The following is a 17,627-nucleotide window of genomic DNA, read 5'->3' as shown; positions in this document are numbered from 1 at the left end:
ATGCTATAGTATTCAATATGCTACCCTGCACTATAGAAAAAGGCGCATGAAAGGCTGGGAAGAGGAATAAGTGAGCAAAGTTAACGGAGTAAATGAGCATATACAGGCTAATATATTCTGAGGTAAAACGAGCGAAGACGACAACGGACAGGAGAGGGTCGCCTTTGCGCCTTTTACCACGGATCATGCAATACCAACACGCCCACTTGTCCACCCCAAAAAATGATGCACGTATTCAAACTGACACATCATACTTGCCGTGACAAGCACATCCTACGCCTTGATCGATTGTGTTGAAAAGCGCCGAAAATTGTTACTGCGCCAGCAGTTATAAGGTCTTCCGACATCTCTATACATGCACTCACGAGCTTTACTAAATAGCTATCTATTACGATCATGTCGCTATGGTAACGAGAAGATAAAATATTAGTGAAGGTGAAGGCACTGCGAAGAATAAGAAAATGTCACATCAGAGGACGTCATGTCAGTCGTGATTAGCCGATTATATATATATATATATATATATATATATATATATATATATATATATATATATATATATATATATATATATATATATATATATATATATATATATATATATATATATATATATATGGACTATTGATCAGCTGCCCGCTCGTAATAAGTTCACGTGCTACGTGACGCCACACATGCGCGTAAAAGAGTGTTTCACACTCGTCGCTTGGCTTATAGATGGCGCTGACTGACACTCCTACTTCTAAATTCACATATAAACCCAAAAAAGTGCATGGAGGGAAGGCCGCTGTGATAGCTCAGTGGTTAGAGCATCGAACGCGTTATTCGAAGGTCGTAGGTTCGATTCCTGCTCACGGCTGGTTATTTTCACATCCACTTTTCTTCTTATTTACATTCCATTGGTTCTAATAATTTCCCGTATACATTCCTTGGCATTATTGTCTGTTAGATGCCATTAATATATATATATATATATATATATATATATATATATATATATATATATATATATATATATATATATATATATATATATATATATATCACTTTCTTTAAATGTCCATCATTAATTTCCCTTTCTTTATCTCTCTTTCTGGAGCGCATCACTGTAGATTCTGCTCCGGGAGGCACGTGCCGCGAATCTTACGAAAGCACCGATGCAAAAGTGCGACACATACATAGTCTATATAGCGACCACGCTGGCTGACGTTTGTACGACCTCGGCAACAAGAATATACGAAACTACGTAAACGAGTGCATCACAACGATTCGCACAGGCCGAAGCGCATTCGAGGCACACACACAAAGAAAAAGCGGCGACATGACCAAGCAGTATATAATGGGAGACGCCTGCCGTACATGCAGGTGTGCGTCATTGAAGCGGTATAGCCGAGTCCGCACGTATAAATGCTGCAGGTATACGTCGTGGCAATCATGCAACACATGGCACGGAGAGTCTACGGCATCGCAGTATATAGAAGTATATACTAAAGCGTATGGAACACTATACGTGGTGGCAGCGTTCCTATAATGAGCCGAAGCAGCAGCGTAAGGGTTAATTTAATGAGCGGACGGCGGTAATTGCTCTCGACAGCCACGCCCAGTTGCCGGCAACATAAACAGTGACGGCAGCGATTTCAAGCGGTGCCTGGTAGCGACAACAAAGAAAAAAAAGAGAGAAAGAAAAAGTATTACGAAGGTCCCAAAATGCAGCAAAGACGCTCACATATCTGCATCGCTTCTTCCAGAGCGTCGTTCGAGTTACATGCGCATTAATTGCGGATAAAAAAAATATCGAAACAGTAAAGGCGCACCAATATTCATAACATGCGTTCCGCCTCTTTTTTATTCGAAGCTCCTTTTGTCTATAGATTTTTGGTACAGCCGCTCTTTCGATCTATCTCGCGAGAACACTGGAGCCGATCTTCAGAACGCGCTGACAGGGCAGTCGATGCGGGCGATCACGCCACGGGTCGAGCAGGGCTCACGTTTTCGGGTATCTTGTGCAACGTGACGCGCCGAAGCGCACGCACACATACACACACTTCTACGCATCTCCACAGCTTCCTTCGTATAAGAGAAACACGCACTCCGTAACCCTGTCCTCGGGGCACGCTTGCAAGAGAACACGCTGGCGCTGAGATTCGAGAGGCATGCATGTGCGAGAGGGTTGCAACGGGCGGTGTCAAATTCGAGGCTATTAATAATCGCCTCGTTTGTTGCCAAGTCACGCTATATGCACACTTGCGCGTGGCTGCATCGCCGTGGTGCACGTCTTCGGCAGCAAAACGAAAATATATAGAAAAAAAATATTAAAGAGCCGACAAGCCCTCAGGAACGTATACACCCTTCAACTTTTTTGTTTATGCTTTATGTGTACGCGTTGTTTTACACTGAGCGCATTAGTCTCGCTGTCAGCGTCGCGAAGGCAAGATCTATCTTTTTTTGCTGATGTTCCCGTGCGCATAAACGTGACAGTTTGGAAAGGTGGGCAGCGTTCGCAAACGCCAACGCTGTATGCACGCACATCCACTGCCCGTGAGAATGGAGGTCCTTATAAGCGGCAACGCATAGTCTTGCATACTGGCGGCGATTGTTTTATTAGATTGAAGAAGCCAGAATGGTTTATTTCGGTTCTCTGGGATTACGTTCTCGGCTTGGTAAGAGCTACTTTCAGGTAGGAAAAAAAAATTACTAAAGGATAGAGAAACGCAGACATGAATCGATCTCTAGACTGGGTATCAGCGTTCGTGGAGTGGGGGTTAAAATTATGCCGAATATTTTTTTTCTTAATTTTTCATGGCCATATAGAGACGCAGACATACAAGAACACATATATAACGAAAGTGAAACTACCTTCGAAAAAAAAAAAAGTACGATACGCCAGTGCGCTTCAACCTTACTGTTTCGCCCCGCCGCGGTGGTCTAGTGGCTAAGGTACTCGGCTGCTGACCCGCAGGTCGCGGGTTCGATTCCCGGCTGCGGCGGCTGCATTTCCGATGGAGGCGGAAATGTTGTAGGCCCGTGTGCTCAGATTTGGGTGCACGTTAAAGAACCCCAGGTGGTCGAAATTTCCGGAGCCCTCCACTACGGCGTCTCTCATAATCATATGGTGGTTTTGGGACGTTAAACCCCAAATATCAATCAATCAACCTTACTGTTTCAACGTGAGAGCCACCTGCGTCAACCTAAGCATTGATCTCCAGGACCTAAATAAAGTTTACCATACCATACCATACTACACCACTCATACATTAGGTTTCCTTAGTTTTTGAAGCTGGCTTCGTAGCAATACACTAAAGCATGACAGAAAGCCATACAAACGGAGCCCATCGGGGTGGTCATCGCCCCCTGGATCGAGTAAGTTGTCGTGTCTTCAAGTCACGGAGTGCCACTCTTACGTCAGCGCACGTCGATGTCTAGCGCCAGCCGCATTAATCACTCTGACACGGCTTGGCTCCATTGATTGTCGCGTCAGGCATGGAAGTCACCACCAGGTGAGGAGACTGACGACCGTGGCTGATGCGCGTTATGCCTGCATTTTTTTTTTAGCCGCTTTGTCCCGTCAGAGGTCATCGCGGAGAAATAAACATCAGCTTTACTGAAAAACCACTGGTCTACACTATCTATCTATCTATCTATCTATCTATCTATCTATCTATCTATCTATCTATCTATCTATCTATCTATCTATCTATCTATCTATCTATCTATCTATCTATCTATCTATCTATCTATCTATCTATCTATCTATCTATCTATCTATCTATCTATCTATCTATCTATCTGTCTGTCTGTCTGTCTGTCTGTCTGTCTGTCTGTCTGTCTGTCTGTCTGTCTGTCTGTCTGTCTGTCTGTCTGTCTGTCTGTCTGTCTGTCTGTCTGTCTGTCTGTCTGTCTGTCTGTCTGAATTTGCGTGTTATATATATATATATATATATATATATATATATATATACGCCATTATCAACTACCATCTGTAGTTTTAGTCAGGTGTCGGGAACCTGAAACAAGGGTTCGATTCCTTGTTCCTTGCTATGGTGGCTGTAATTAAATGGGAGTGAAATGCAAGAATACGCCAGTGGCTATAGATTTAGGTGCATTTGAAAGAACCACAGGTGCTCGAAGTTAACGCAAAGCTATCCATCAAAGCGTGCCTCCTTATTATATCACTCTTCTGACATGTATTACCTCATACTCTGTCTTATCTACGCTCATGGACACACGCGCGCGCGCATGAGTCGGACACACGCACACTGCCGGAGGAACACAGGCATCCATGGCAGACATCCAAGCAGCACACACGGTAGCTCAATTCCTTGCAAAAAAAAAAAGAAATACGCCAGTGACCTTCCGGCCGAGCATGCACTGCCGGTGTGGGACGACAAAACCCAGGTGAGCAGGCGTGCACCTTGAATCGGCGTGCGCTGTCGCGAATCGGTTCGCTTCGAGTGGCCCGACAGGAGGACCCCCGAAAAACGAGCGTGGCGCCGTGATTCCTCCCGAAGCGAGGCCGGCACGCCAGTCAAACTGTCACTCATCCGAGTAGACTACCATGCGTCGATGGCCCGTGAGACGCGAAGGCCGACGGAGGGAAGGGTGTCCGAAGAGCGACTGCAACGTGGACCTTCAGCCCCGACCTTCTACACTTGTGCCTTTTTGTGGTGTCCTTCTCTTCGCTTATTTTTATACCGACCAGCCGTGCTGCTCGTGTTGTGTGTGTGTGTGTCTGTGTGTGTCTGTGTGTGTGTCTGTGTGTCTGTCTGTGCGTGTGTGTGTGTGTCTGTCTCTCTCACTCTCTCTGTGTGTGTGTGTGTGTCTGTGTGTGTGTCTGTGTGTCTGTCTCTGTGTGTGTGTGCCTGTGCGTGTGTGTGTGTATGTGTGTGTGTGTGTCTGTGTGTCTGTCTGTGTGTCTGTCTCTCTCACTCTGTGTGTGTGTGTCTGTGTGTTTGTCTGTGTGTCTGTCTCTCTCTGTGTGTGTGTCTGTGCGCGCGCGTGTGTGTGTGTGTGTGTGTGTGTCTGTCTGTCTCTCTCACTCTCTCTCTGTGTGTGTGTGTGTGTGTGTGTGTGTGTGTGTCTGTGTGTCTGTCTCTGTGCGTGTGTGTGTGTGTGTGTGTGTGTGTGCGCGCGTATGCGCGTGTGTGTGCGTGTGTGCGTGTGTGCGTGTGTGTGTGTGTGTGCGTGTGCGCGCGCGCGTGTGTGTGTGTGTGTGTGTGTGCGTGCGTGCGTGTTCCGGAACTGCTCTATTTCCGAAATTATTTATATTGTCAGTGCTCACAATGTGTCGAATGGCCCTGAGCGTGCTTTCACAAGAAGCGCGCTATATTTTTTTAAACGCTATTTCACTTTGTCATCGCAATTATCGAAGGAACAATACTGATTGTTGGCTATATAGTTGGTGTGTGTGTTATTTGCGGCCAAAGCATGTCAGTTAGCGAAGGAACAACAATAACTTCTCCCACTTTCATATCTACTCACATTTTCAACAAACACGCAAGTGTACGATAAAGTTCATCGCCCACCTATACAGACAAAAATGTAAATCCGAGCTTTCTAAAACCTAATTCCGAGCAAAGTGGCCAAAAAATCCAATTGTTTCCATTATCCAGAACTTCGCCTCACTTTACTGACAAAGAACGTCGTTCTGTGGGTGAGATAGACAAAAATGGGCATGGTCAAAATACACGCTCCGCTAGGGCCCCGTTCGTGCCGTGAACATTCGTTCCCGTTCATGCAGGGAACGTACACCGAAGACGCGGAAGAAGCCGCGCTGCAAGATCTAACGCGTAACCCTGCCGACAACAACGGACCATATTTCCGCAAGTCTGAAAGCGTCTCCAGAGGTGTTGCAGCAATCTTTTCCGCCCACTATTCTCGAAGCGACACAGCTAACAATAATAATCACCCGCCAGGAACCGCACACGGAGGAAGGGGCCAAGCGGTTGGGGGATTGGGAGAGGGTGTGATATCCACACCCCCTTCGCTGAGCTGGACCAAGGTGCGCCAGCCAAGCCAAGCGGAGCCGCTCGAAGTATGATCTCGATGAGATCTTGCAAACCCTTCATCGCTTGAACCTCCGAAAGAGCATGGCAGGATCTTTTCTATCGTTTTTGTTTCGTGATCTCAACAGGTGCCGCGATCCGAAACTTCGTCTATGTGTACTATACACTGAGATCTGTAGTGCCCATCCGGTTCTTTTCTGACCGGTTTCTTGCGCCATTTTCGGTACAGACCGCGCTGTATCTCTTCACATATTTTTGAGACTGTTATCATCTTTCAAGCGGACGCGACTATAGGAAAACTATACAACAATGGTGCCACTCAAGAGAGCTGCATGCGGAGAAAGCTGCGCATGGGTGCGCGTACAAAGAACTCCCTCACTTCTTCTTTTGTTCAATTTACTTTATCTATACTTTGGCATTGTTCGTCAAGGAAGGAAGCCGGTTCGCCTATTGCGTATATCCCTCTATGCGGCTAAATATCGCAGCCCTATGAGCCATGTTGCCGCAGCCATAAAGAAGCATGACGCCCAATCTTCGCCATTTCGTCCGTTCACACTCCGCCTTCTCGCTGCGAAGGCAAGGACGCTCCTATGTCATTTCTCCGCATAGGATCCTCGCACTTGCCTGTAGCGTATAGTAGACTTCCGCGTACGCAATATGACGCATACAGGAGGGGCGTTGAAATAGCGGGTCTTTGTCCCCACTACGAATGCTACACGAGAAGACGAGTCGAAGTGTTAGGACGTATACGTGTATCCTCGGCGTTCAGCGATCTGTGGCTTACAATCGGTGCGCAGGAGATCAGCCATTCACAACGGGCGTTCCCTTACTACACGTGCTATACCTATACTCATCGCAAGGCGACTCCCTCCTGCCTTCATATGATATCCATGCGACATGCTCATGACAGTTCAATGCGTGTCAGCAAACCATGCGAAATTTCCTGATGAGGTCGCATTTCACAACTTACATTGAATTATTGCATTGAACGGGAACGCTCAGGTCATCTGTGGAGATAACTTACAACTACTTCTCTTTCTATGAGGACGCTATATACATCACAGACAAAAAAAAATCGGTGCACAGCCTTGCCTCGCAGGCACCTTCAACCAATTAAATCACTACGGTAGCTTGGTGAACTTCTCGTTCTGCACCCACGGTTGAGGCGGTGATGATAAACGCACCAGTCAATACGAATACATGCCGAGCACAAGATAAAAATTTGGATTACCAGAAGCGGTGGTCGCATTTAGAAACGTGTGCGAAAGAAGACGACGCTCACTTTATCAAGTGCCGAAATGATAATTACAAAAAATTAAGTAGGTTTGATTATGATGCAAGGAATACAACGGACACAGCTTTAATTGTGTCACTTTAAGTTCTCTGAGCTTCACACATAACTACAAGTACACGGCAAATATATTGCATTTCACCCAATCGGAGACACTCGGGTTGGGAATCGAACCGACGACCTCGCATTCGGCAGCAAGGCTATGCGGTGATTGCACCGCCCCAAATGTGTAACTGGCCGGAGCTTCATCAATGAAGAAGTGTTTCCGCGAAAAGAGTGCCGTAGTTTTAACCGACAACCGATTAAAAAAAGAAGAAGAAAACATACATAAAGGGAAGCATGCCGAAACTGTGGAACAAAAAAAAAGGAAGGGGGGGGATGAGAAAAAGAGGAGGGGGCGTTTTACTTAAGACTGAAGAGTTAACTACGGCCTCTGTCAAAGACAAATACCGATTTACGAAACCACCACAGTCGCGTACGCGTAGCCGAGGCAGGCGAAGACAAGCTGTCCGGGTCAGAGGCCAAGTGCTCCCATTTTCGTTTTTAACTCCCGAGAAAAAAACACACACACGTGCGACTACGGGAGAGATGAGCAATCCTCTTCGACAGCGGCCGCTGCTGCTCCGTGAAGTAGCGGCGGAACCGGCAAAACAGCCGCGCGCGCCGAAAAGGATCCGAGGGGGTAACGCGAGTTCATTCTGGGAGCAGGTTCCGGGTCGAGCCGAAAAAAAAACAAATTTTTCTTCGCGGGAACACCAAGAACACAAACGCGGCGTGTCTATAAGGTCCCACAACGCCTCAGGAAAGCTCCCCGCTACAGCTGCAGTAATTAGCTTTTCTCGCACGAGAATACCCCCCGCCTGCCCACACCCCTCCCCCCCTATTCACTCTAACCTCCAGAAGCACTCCCCCCCCCCCCCAATCCGCCTCCCTCTTTTACAGTTTCGAAAGAATGAAGCACCAAGGTAGAAAACGCCCGGCTTCTAGTTAAACTACTCATCTTCTCTTTTTGTTTCTTTCCTTTACTTTCTTTGATTAATTATTATATCTCCTGCTACGTTGAGTTCTGTTCCCTTCCTTGTGTATATAGTTTAGCCCGGAGTTCAAGTTTACTCTCGCTCTCTCTCTCTCAAGTCTTCTTGCTTGCAAGGTTCCTCACCCCCTCCTCCTCCTTTGCGCCGTGGCTATGACAGCTTTCCGTGCCGTGCTCTGTTGTGCCTTACAATGACTAATGAACCGAACTGCTGTCAAACGGCGAGGCGGGAGACGAAACCGCTTTCTGGGGCGCCCGCGCGAACGTGGTTCTCGGCAGCGGCCAGTGCACACAGCGTAAGGGGAGAACAAAAGCGGGAGGAACGAGAATGACGGGAAAAACTGATGCCTCTAGGTGAAGAAGGGACGGTTTCTTTGGCGGCTGTGCACCTTGGCGTGTACATATAGGTTCGCTACTCGGAACTCGGTGTATGTTCTCGTGTTGGCGTATACCCCACAAAACCACGTTTCAGCGGAAGACTCGTGCTCCGTGCTTTCTTTCTTCCTTCTCGTTAATGTCTTGCGCGAGTAAAGAATATAAAGTCATTTTTCAGTTCCGTTTCCCGCCTATAGTGACGAAGCACTTGTGAAGGTTACATCTTTCCCGAGGCGCTGACACGTAATGTGTCTCGCAAGAATAGGGCATCGAGGTACATACGTGTAGGTTTTGGTTACAAAAATCGTTCCGTATGGCACATAACAGTGCCACTGGCGTAGAACTGTGGTGTATCTCCACAAGAACAGCACACCTAGCGCGTTGGTGTATCCGTACTTGATATTACAACGCGAAACTATACGGACAAGATTGAAAGGACAAAATGGACAAGCATTGAGGAGTCAACAGATAATCCCATACATATATTGTGTGATTAATTTCACTTTCGGGACGATGATGTGTGGTTTTTATCGGGGAAAGCTCGCTAAGGAAATGATTATTCGTGAAGTTTGTGCGAGGAAGCCACCCCCTTGACCCCCCCCCCCCCCCAATGTGCTCGCTTATGGATTGTAACGCAACATGGGCGAGTGTTTGCCTGAAATAAAGTAGCGGTATCTGTAGTAATACACATATAATGAAACTATGATGAGGAGTTACGCATGATATTCACTGAAAAACGGGTTATTAATCTATTAATATTTTATGTGTATATAAGCGCTCGTAGCAAAATGACACCACCGTGCCCCTACGACAGCAGTCTAAGGAAATTTTCTCTTGCCCCCCAGAAGGGGTCATTGTCAGTTTTAAGTTCGGGAACTTAACGCACTGAGTGTTCAGCATTTGTGCTGACTTCCGTCGCCTGTTAATACATCTTTATTACACTTCCTGAGCAAAGATGATTCAGTAGATTTTTTTTTTAAATTTCGATGCGTAAATTAAACCTAAGCCTGTTTATCATGTGTTCATCGCCTTTACTACTACATTGGTCAAGCTCTTCTCTTTTTTTCTCTCTTTATTTTCTTTATTTTTTTTTCTTTTTTATTTTGGAAGGGGGGAGCGCGGCTCCCTCCCTCCCCCCTTAATGCTTCAGTGCTCATTGAATTCCTCGCATGACGAAAAAAAAAACGAATGTGTGATCGTGTCTACGTTATGTAATATGTGATAAAGGCAGTGCTGCTAGCACGAAACACGGATTGATTGATTGATTGATTGATTGATTGATTGATTGATTGATTGATTGATTGATTGATTGATTGATTGATTGATTGATTGATTGATTGATATGTGGGGTTCAACGTCCCAAAACCACGATATGATTATGAGAGACGCCGTAGTGGAGGGCTCCGGAAATTTCGACCACCTGGGGTTCTTTAACGTGCACCCAAATCTGAGCACATGGGCCTACAACATTTCCGCCTCCATCACGAAACACGGAAAACAGGGGTGATAAAACGAAACGCGTCTATAACAACTCATGTGGTGAAACGAAAAAGCAAAAAAAAAAACTGCAGAAGGGGTGGGAAAAGACAAAAAGGAGGGTCTAGCATGCACTAACTAGCCCCTACACAAGCCCTTGCGAACTATGTATATGCTGCACGTTAGGGGGAAAACGTACTCACTTAAACGGCAATGTTAAAATTTTGGAGCGCGTAGCGGAAAATGGTGGCAGTTCTAGCTGGCGTCCACTAGAGAACAAACGCCCGCATGGAGCCAGGATATTTGCACTCGTCGCCAGCGCGCGTAAAATGGAGAGTTCCTCTTTGTCCCGCTAGATGGAGCGACGAGACTACAAAGCGCGCGCGACTGCGCCGCGCTCCCGCCGCCGCATGCTGCATCGCAAGGTAGGCTTCGCCGCAGTGCGAGCCAATATTAGACGGACTCGACGTGTTGAGACCAAAGGCTGTCTTTCCGCCGTGTAGTCTTTATTTTTGCAGTCATCATTCTCTGCCCAGTAAAGCAAATGGGAGTATTTTCGCCGTTTTTCCGCCACTAGAACAATAATCGTCCTCCAGCTTGCTGTGTTTCCTTTCTCGAAATCTGCGCTCGCTACGTTCGTACCTATGCCATGCTGATAACTGCACGCCGCTCGTGACCTCAAAAAAATACCGGGCTCTCGGTGATAACGGAAAGCAAGCACGCGTGATAGGCAACGATTATTGTTTTGTGGCAGAATTACGCCCGTGATATGCATTGACGTAATGTGTGAAGATTCGAAGCGCTTCGTGCTCTGTTATATTGCTTTGACATGTGATTCAGCTGTCGCTGCTGGAACCACAAGAAGAAAAAAAAATCGATGGTAAGAGGCTGATTGAAACTTGTTGGCCTAGTCGGTGATTCGTAAGTTGTGAGTAAATGTGCAAGTAATTGAAAGTAATTGTCTTATTGGTGCCGCTACGCAGCCTTTATTCTCTCAATGTCTCGTTATAGATCCAATTTCTTCCAGGAGTTCCTTCCACTTTCTCTCTTTATCTATAACCTGTACCAATTTCACAATAAGGTTTTCGCGAGCACGCTTCTCTGTCTACTTCAGCAGTTAGGCGAGAAAACAAACTTTACAAGATGTGTTAGCAATCGTTTTGCAATTCACTCATGACTTTTGCACGCATGTAAGCCTTCGCCCGGTAATGAATAGCACGTTACAAACGAATACATAACAGAGCGGATAATATATTGCTATTGATACTTTGTGCAACTGTGTTAATAAATGGAAGGCGTTCCATAGGCACTTGCAACGCTACAGCGTGCAAGTGAAACTAAGTAGCAATCAGAAGCACAGGAAGTGTTCTCAGGGACAGTTCCTTCGCCAGGATGCTAATATTACCATGAAGTATCGAGTTTTATTAATCTCACGTGGGTGGTGGGAGAGGGGGTGCTTTTTTTTAGTCTTCTAAGCAATACTGTGAGCAGCACTCTTTGCCTCAACACTCTCGCACGTGCATAATGAATAAATAAGTAAATATAGTGAACAATGCTCCTTCCGTACTTTACAGCGATCCGAAATCATGGCGGAGTGCGCCAGGCATAAATTAAACGTGCAAATAAGTGCACCTCGCGCAGGGTGGGTGCTCTGGATATCGTGTATAGCTGGTTCGTTATCCCAACCCTCAAGATCTTAAAAAAAAACAACTGGGAAAAAGACGTGAAGATAATGAACCTTCCAGAGCACGGACCGACTGTACAGCAGGTTACTGTTGCGCATCGACAACTGAATGCAATCTACAAAAAAAAACTATAGCGCTTCAACGTGCGCTTCCATCCACTTCGATTTCATGTCGTTCTCCCTTTCTCCCCCTTTTTTTATTATTTATTCGTGCATCCCACTCTCTCGCGGCAGAGTTGTAGGGAATAACGAATGCCGGTACTTTCGTGGCGCACTTCATTTTTCAAACGGGCAACTCACGCGACTGTATTCTTAACAACAACCGAAAATCAAAGCCATTTTTTTTTTCGTCCTGCGGCAGTTCCATTCTCCTCGCCCACTTCGCAGCATGGCCGCATTTATATATGGCGTGTCCGATGCGGATTGCTTGTAGTTTTTTCTCATAACAAAAACCTTAAACATCTAAGTGAAAGAAACAACGACAAAATGCGTAAACAAGAGCGAACCTGTTTTCGTTCGGTTCCAGCCTCGCCAAGGAGCATGGAGGGGAACTGAAAAAGAAACGGGAAAATTGGGGGCGAGGTTTTTTGGCAAGGCAATCGCTGTACACGCAATAAAAAAAAACAAATAAAACAGAACGACATGATGCCACGTCATTGATGCACGCTTCAGTCCTTTCTTTCCTCGTAAGATACTGTTTTGTTTTGTTTTTTTGCTATTTGAAAGAGAGAAACAGAAACGCGATATAGAAAGCGAATAAAAAGAATTGACTGGATGCTCCCGGGGAGTCGCTGTGTTTCGAAGGCGTGCCGTGCCGTGGGGGGCGTTTACATACCGCTGCAAAATAACACCACGGATTGCCGATTCCCCTTTTCTCGTTTTCCTTTCGTGGCGTTCGTAAATAAAAAAAAACGGGTGTAATAATAGAAGGAGGTGGTTTGAGAGACAAATAACACATAGCGGATGAAAAGTAAACGCGGCGTCTCACCATGGGGCGCACGCAATTCGAGGTGTATTATCTCCGTGCCGGAGTTGTATTTCCCGACGCCGCAAAAATGAAAAACGACCTTATAAAAAGCCCTTTTATCCCAGGCCCCGTTCCTTATTTCCTTATACTTCCTGTGGCCTTTATTATTTTTGTTTTTGCTTACAGCAGAGAGAAATGAGCATTCAACAGCCGAAATGCGTTCTGATGAAATCGCATTTGGTATGACTTTTTCGTGTATCCAATAAAGAAAAAATGGCGGACGTCAAACTATGCACAAGTAAAGAAAAACAATGAATTGTCATTTCATTGTCTCTTTGCGTCACAATAATAATAATAATAATAATAATAATAATAATAATAATAATAATAATAATAATAATAATAATAATAATCAGCCTGTCTACGTCCACTGCAGGACAGGGGCCTCTCCCATGTTCCGCCAGTCAACTCGGTCCTGTGCTTGCTGCTGCCATTTTATGCCCGCAAACTTCTTAATATCAACTGCCCACCTAACTTTCTGTCTCCCCCTAACCCTCGTGTCTTCTCTGCGAATCCAGTTAGTTACTCTTAGTAACCAGAGGTCATCCTGTCCACGCGCTACATGCCCGGTCCATGTCTAATCAAGGGCCCCTTATTAAGGCTTCTCTCCCTGTACCATGTGCGCGATTCTCTCGAATCATGTATATTGTTGCAACATGGTATACGGTGGCTTAAAATAGCTGTAAGAAACCCTGTGCATCAGCACGCACAACTGCGAGTGGACAAGATGTAACCACGAAGCGCGTTAGAAAGATATTCTTCACGCTATCCTCTATGTTCTTATCACTGTGGCCTTTGGAACGAAACACACTTACGCAGACGTAGTATATAACCTATATGCATTTTTTTCTTAATTTTGACGAAAATTGTAGAGCTGTCCAACCTTGCGATGAGGTCGACTGCATCTGCTGATTCACAGTTCGCCCGGCTGCTACCGCGACTGTTATGTGAGACTGATACCAAGAAGCTTGCGTCTGAGCAGCATTCAAGTATATGCTGTTCGCCATGAAGTGCTGGCTATCCGCTCATGGTCAAACAACTAATTACTTAACAAGCTAACCTGTTAGCTGACTAATTGTAGAGGGCAAAGCTCGCCACAGATTTTCAGAACGAATCACAACGTTGTCTTTGCAAGCACTACATGGAAAATACATGTATATTTGCAGTATGAAGGCAAAGTTGAGCACATTAATTCTCGCGCAAATGATACTAATTGTAAATTGATTAGTTGGGCCTGTCAAGTATAGTATCCAAAGCGATCACCGAAGACCTATATAACAATGTAATGGGTGTCGTGATGCGGAGAGCAACGGAGACAATGATGAAAAAAAAATCGCAGATTATCCACGGAGTGAATGGTGATGAGTGGGGCGAAGCGTCCATCCATCCGTCCGTCCATCCATCCGTCCGTCCGTCCATCCGTCCGTCCGTCCGTCCGTCCATCCGTCTGTCTGTCTGTCTGTCTGTCTGTCTGTCTGTCTGTCTGTCTGTCTGTCTGTCTGTCTGTCTGTCTGTCTGTCTGTCTGTCTGTCTGTCTGTCTGTCTGTCTGTCTGTCTGTAACCATATATGAAGTCGTCAACCATTCGAAAACCGCTAACACCATCTAGTGATATTATTTCCGAGGACATATACACATAATGCCATCTATTGAATGATAAGGGAGACGCTCCTGGGTACGCCGGAAGGACGAGGGATCGCCCGAGATCATAAGGAGCTTCACCCCTACTACAGTTGAAATAACCAGATCAGCTATATATAAAGCTGCACGAATACTTCGCTGGCGTAGAGTAGGGCAATTAGCAGACACTTCGAGAGGTGTGTCTCCTTGCGCGTGTTTTGCTGTTTACTTAACGTTACAATTAATAACGCGATAGTGCAGCTTTGCTGCCACTGACTGTGACAAACGTGCATTAATGTCATGCGCTGAAACTTATTCACAGCGCACTTTACACATCCTTATTCGGTCAACGTCTAACGCCATGGTATTTCACGCATTAGAACAAGAGGGCATCGTTAATGAGTTCGAGAGTTCCGCGAGGACCTCGTTTGGGATGCAGTTCACGCGCACGCAGGGTCATTGTCGGTCAAAGCGATGCATACGGTACATCTATAGTGCATATTATATGGCGTCTGAGAACGCATGAGAGTTTCGTAATCTGCCATCCTATGCCATATCAGAGGTGCCAGCATATCCGTATGAACGATGTCTAATGTAGACACAATTTCTGTAATGAGCACCCGACTCAACCTCGTTCTTCAAGTGACCTCGCACAATAGACACTATATGATTCAGCGTGAGAAGCAAGTACCCATTGTGGTTTACGACTTCAAGATTCATTTGCGACTCTAGGGAAGACATTAGAGATGATGCGTCTGTTGCCAGTGAAGTATGTTTGGTGCGGGATGTTGCTGCTTGTGATATACGGCGCATGAGGTGCAAGTACTCGAACAAAAGAATGCTGCGTTGATGACTGCTACATGTAGCCGAAATTCCTTCGCAAGCAGTGGAAAGAGTACAGTAATAGATTTTTGGGCTGCAATAGAGACATAGCTTTCGATGCATATTTTTGAAGAATGTCACACACGTGGTATGTTACGCAATTAATGACGCAGCAACCTCGGATCAAATCAAGTCATACTGATCGTATCTCTCAGTCCGGACTGCCTCCCAATTCCTGGGAGAAGAAAATCGAATTATGAGATTTCACTTTGGAAAAACGAAGGGAAATGTCGCAAGTGAAAAGCAAAAAGTTTTGCCAGCTTCGCTCGGCGGACATTGGTGAAACAGCGAATCTGTTGGCTTACAAGGAAGCCTTCACTTCGCCAATTAATTTAGCTGGTTGAATGAAGTGAAATTTGAATTCCCTGGGGTTAAGTAAAGTGGGAATGAAGCGGATGAATGAAGTGAGAAGAGTGGCGGGAGGAATCCCTCCCCCCCCATCCTCCTAGATGAAGGTACCCAGAGGAGGCTCGTGCCCCCTTCCCCCGATACTCTCCGCTTATGGCTTCACTGTTAAAAACATTCTTGCAAGGCGTCATTCCTGTTTAATTACTGCATGAAGAAGGCGCAGGCGCTGTCCCACATTGTGAAGCCATGTGTACAGACAATACTCCTTCGAGAGCTGACCCATGCCTACAAACATCACTGAGGCGAAGAAGCCAACAGCAGCAATTCTATAAGTGGTTGAAGTCGACGTTATCTCAATTTTTGTTCTTCCATTATAATGTAGCTCCTCTCCAGGCATCTACAAGACGGCTACTCCAATCACTTTAATTAAGTCACATCTCTTTCTGCGTGCATGAAAGGAAATGTGTTACGGGTGTGAAAGGGGATATAACACACACGCAGAAACCTTATCACTTGCGCGAAAAAAAAAGTACTAAATAAAACCTGGCCGTTCCAAAATACAACCTTCCTGCTGGATGTTAGGAACGAGGTGTTGTAGAATATAGCTACAATCAGACACCAGATATTATTCACTCTAGCCCTTAGCGTGCAAGTAAATTATTTGACTAAATTATTTTTTTATTTATCAGATGGACGTTTGGTATAATATGGTGTATAAAATCTATAGTTCATGAAATTGCGCCAGCCTATTTGCATCATTCATTTATCATTCGGACTTCAAGAATAATGATGTGGAAAGCGCCACTGTCATCTTTTCCGGACTAGGCAAGAGCTCTAACATATCAACACGCGTTCTTTTCAAGTTCATGAAGCTGTCTCGCTGTCCCGACGTTGTTTACTGATATTCACTTTCACAACCCCCTCCTCCTCATCATCACTTACGTACACCGGAAAGTGACACGCAAACGCGTATGCAAACTGAAAGGTACAAAGCCTGACAAAGGACACCGGCTCGTCCCGGCCGCTTTCCAAAGGCAAGACAACTTATACGCGGATCAATCCCCCTCCGATTAGCGGATCAAGGGGCGCCGCCGGATTATGCGAGATCAAACAAGACTCGAGGGTCGAGGCTAATCTGAAGAGCGGGAGGGGAGGCTTCATCGAGAGGATTATACGCTGGCAAATTACATGTGAAAGAAGCAAATTGGCCTTCATTGTCACACGATCCGTCCATGCGAGCGGCGGCTGGGCGTCATGCTTCCACTTCGCAAAATAAAGAGGATGATCGCCTAACTGCTTTAGAAAAAAGGAAGCGTCGCCATAATCTCCCTGTCGCTTTCGCGCAATTGCACGACACTTTGGCGAGGTCGTTCTGCGCTGCCAGTGGCGTGCGCCCGGTGTGTGTGACGCGCTAATATGATGAATGCAGTGTCAAAGTAGCCGGCGAAGCTGTTGCCCGACCCCGAAACGTGAGAGCGGTGCAATGATCCGTGTGCTCCAGTTGAAGCAGTTTCGGGAGGGCTGCGGGGTGGCTGTAGGCTCGCAAGAGTCGAGCGCTGCAGGGTCGCATTGACGAGGCTGGGACAGAGACGGGTGTCAGAGATTACAAGGACAATATAAAGAAACAAACATTCGCGAGTACCCTCTCTTTCTGTGACACCTCAACCAGTGCGGGCCATCAAGGCGTGAAACGAGAGGTGCCGACACAAAAAGAAATTAGTAGATCGAATGGAAGTCAATGAGACTTGCTACGGAAGTCACCCACTTTTCGAGCGGTATTCTGTTGCTTTCTTGTGGTATTCTGTTGCTTTCTTGTACTCTGTTGCATGTTTTCTTGAGGCGAATGATGAGCTTTAATGCTCAAATGTGCATGATTCAGCAATGCAAAGT

General features: G+C 46.0%; 1 protein-coding gene across 1 annotated transcript in view; it reads right to left on the bottom strand.

Moving 5' to 3' along the window:
* LOC119160142 (transcription factor Sp9) overlaps window positions 1-17,627 on the bottom strand; it is a 163,509-nt gene that overhangs the window by 77,939 nt on the left and 67,943 nt on the right. The window contains exon 2 of the mRNA XM_075865098.1: window positions 12,368-12,412. The gene's annotated coding sequence lies outside the window, so the exon portion shown is untranslated. The remainder of the gene's footprint in view (window positions 1-12,367; window positions 12,413-17,627) is intronic.

The sequence above is a fragment of the Rhipicephalus microplus genome, chromosome 1 (genome assembly GCF_043290135.1).
Source record: "Rhipicephalus microplus isolate Deutch F79 chromosome 1, USDA_Rmic, whole genome shotgun sequence".
NCBI lineage: Eukaryota > Metazoa > Arthropoda > Arachnida > Ixodida > Ixodidae > Rhipicephalus > Rhipicephalus microplus.
The sequence above is the reverse complement of the archived record's forward strand: the minus strand, read 5'-3'. Positions and strand labels throughout refer to the sequence as shown.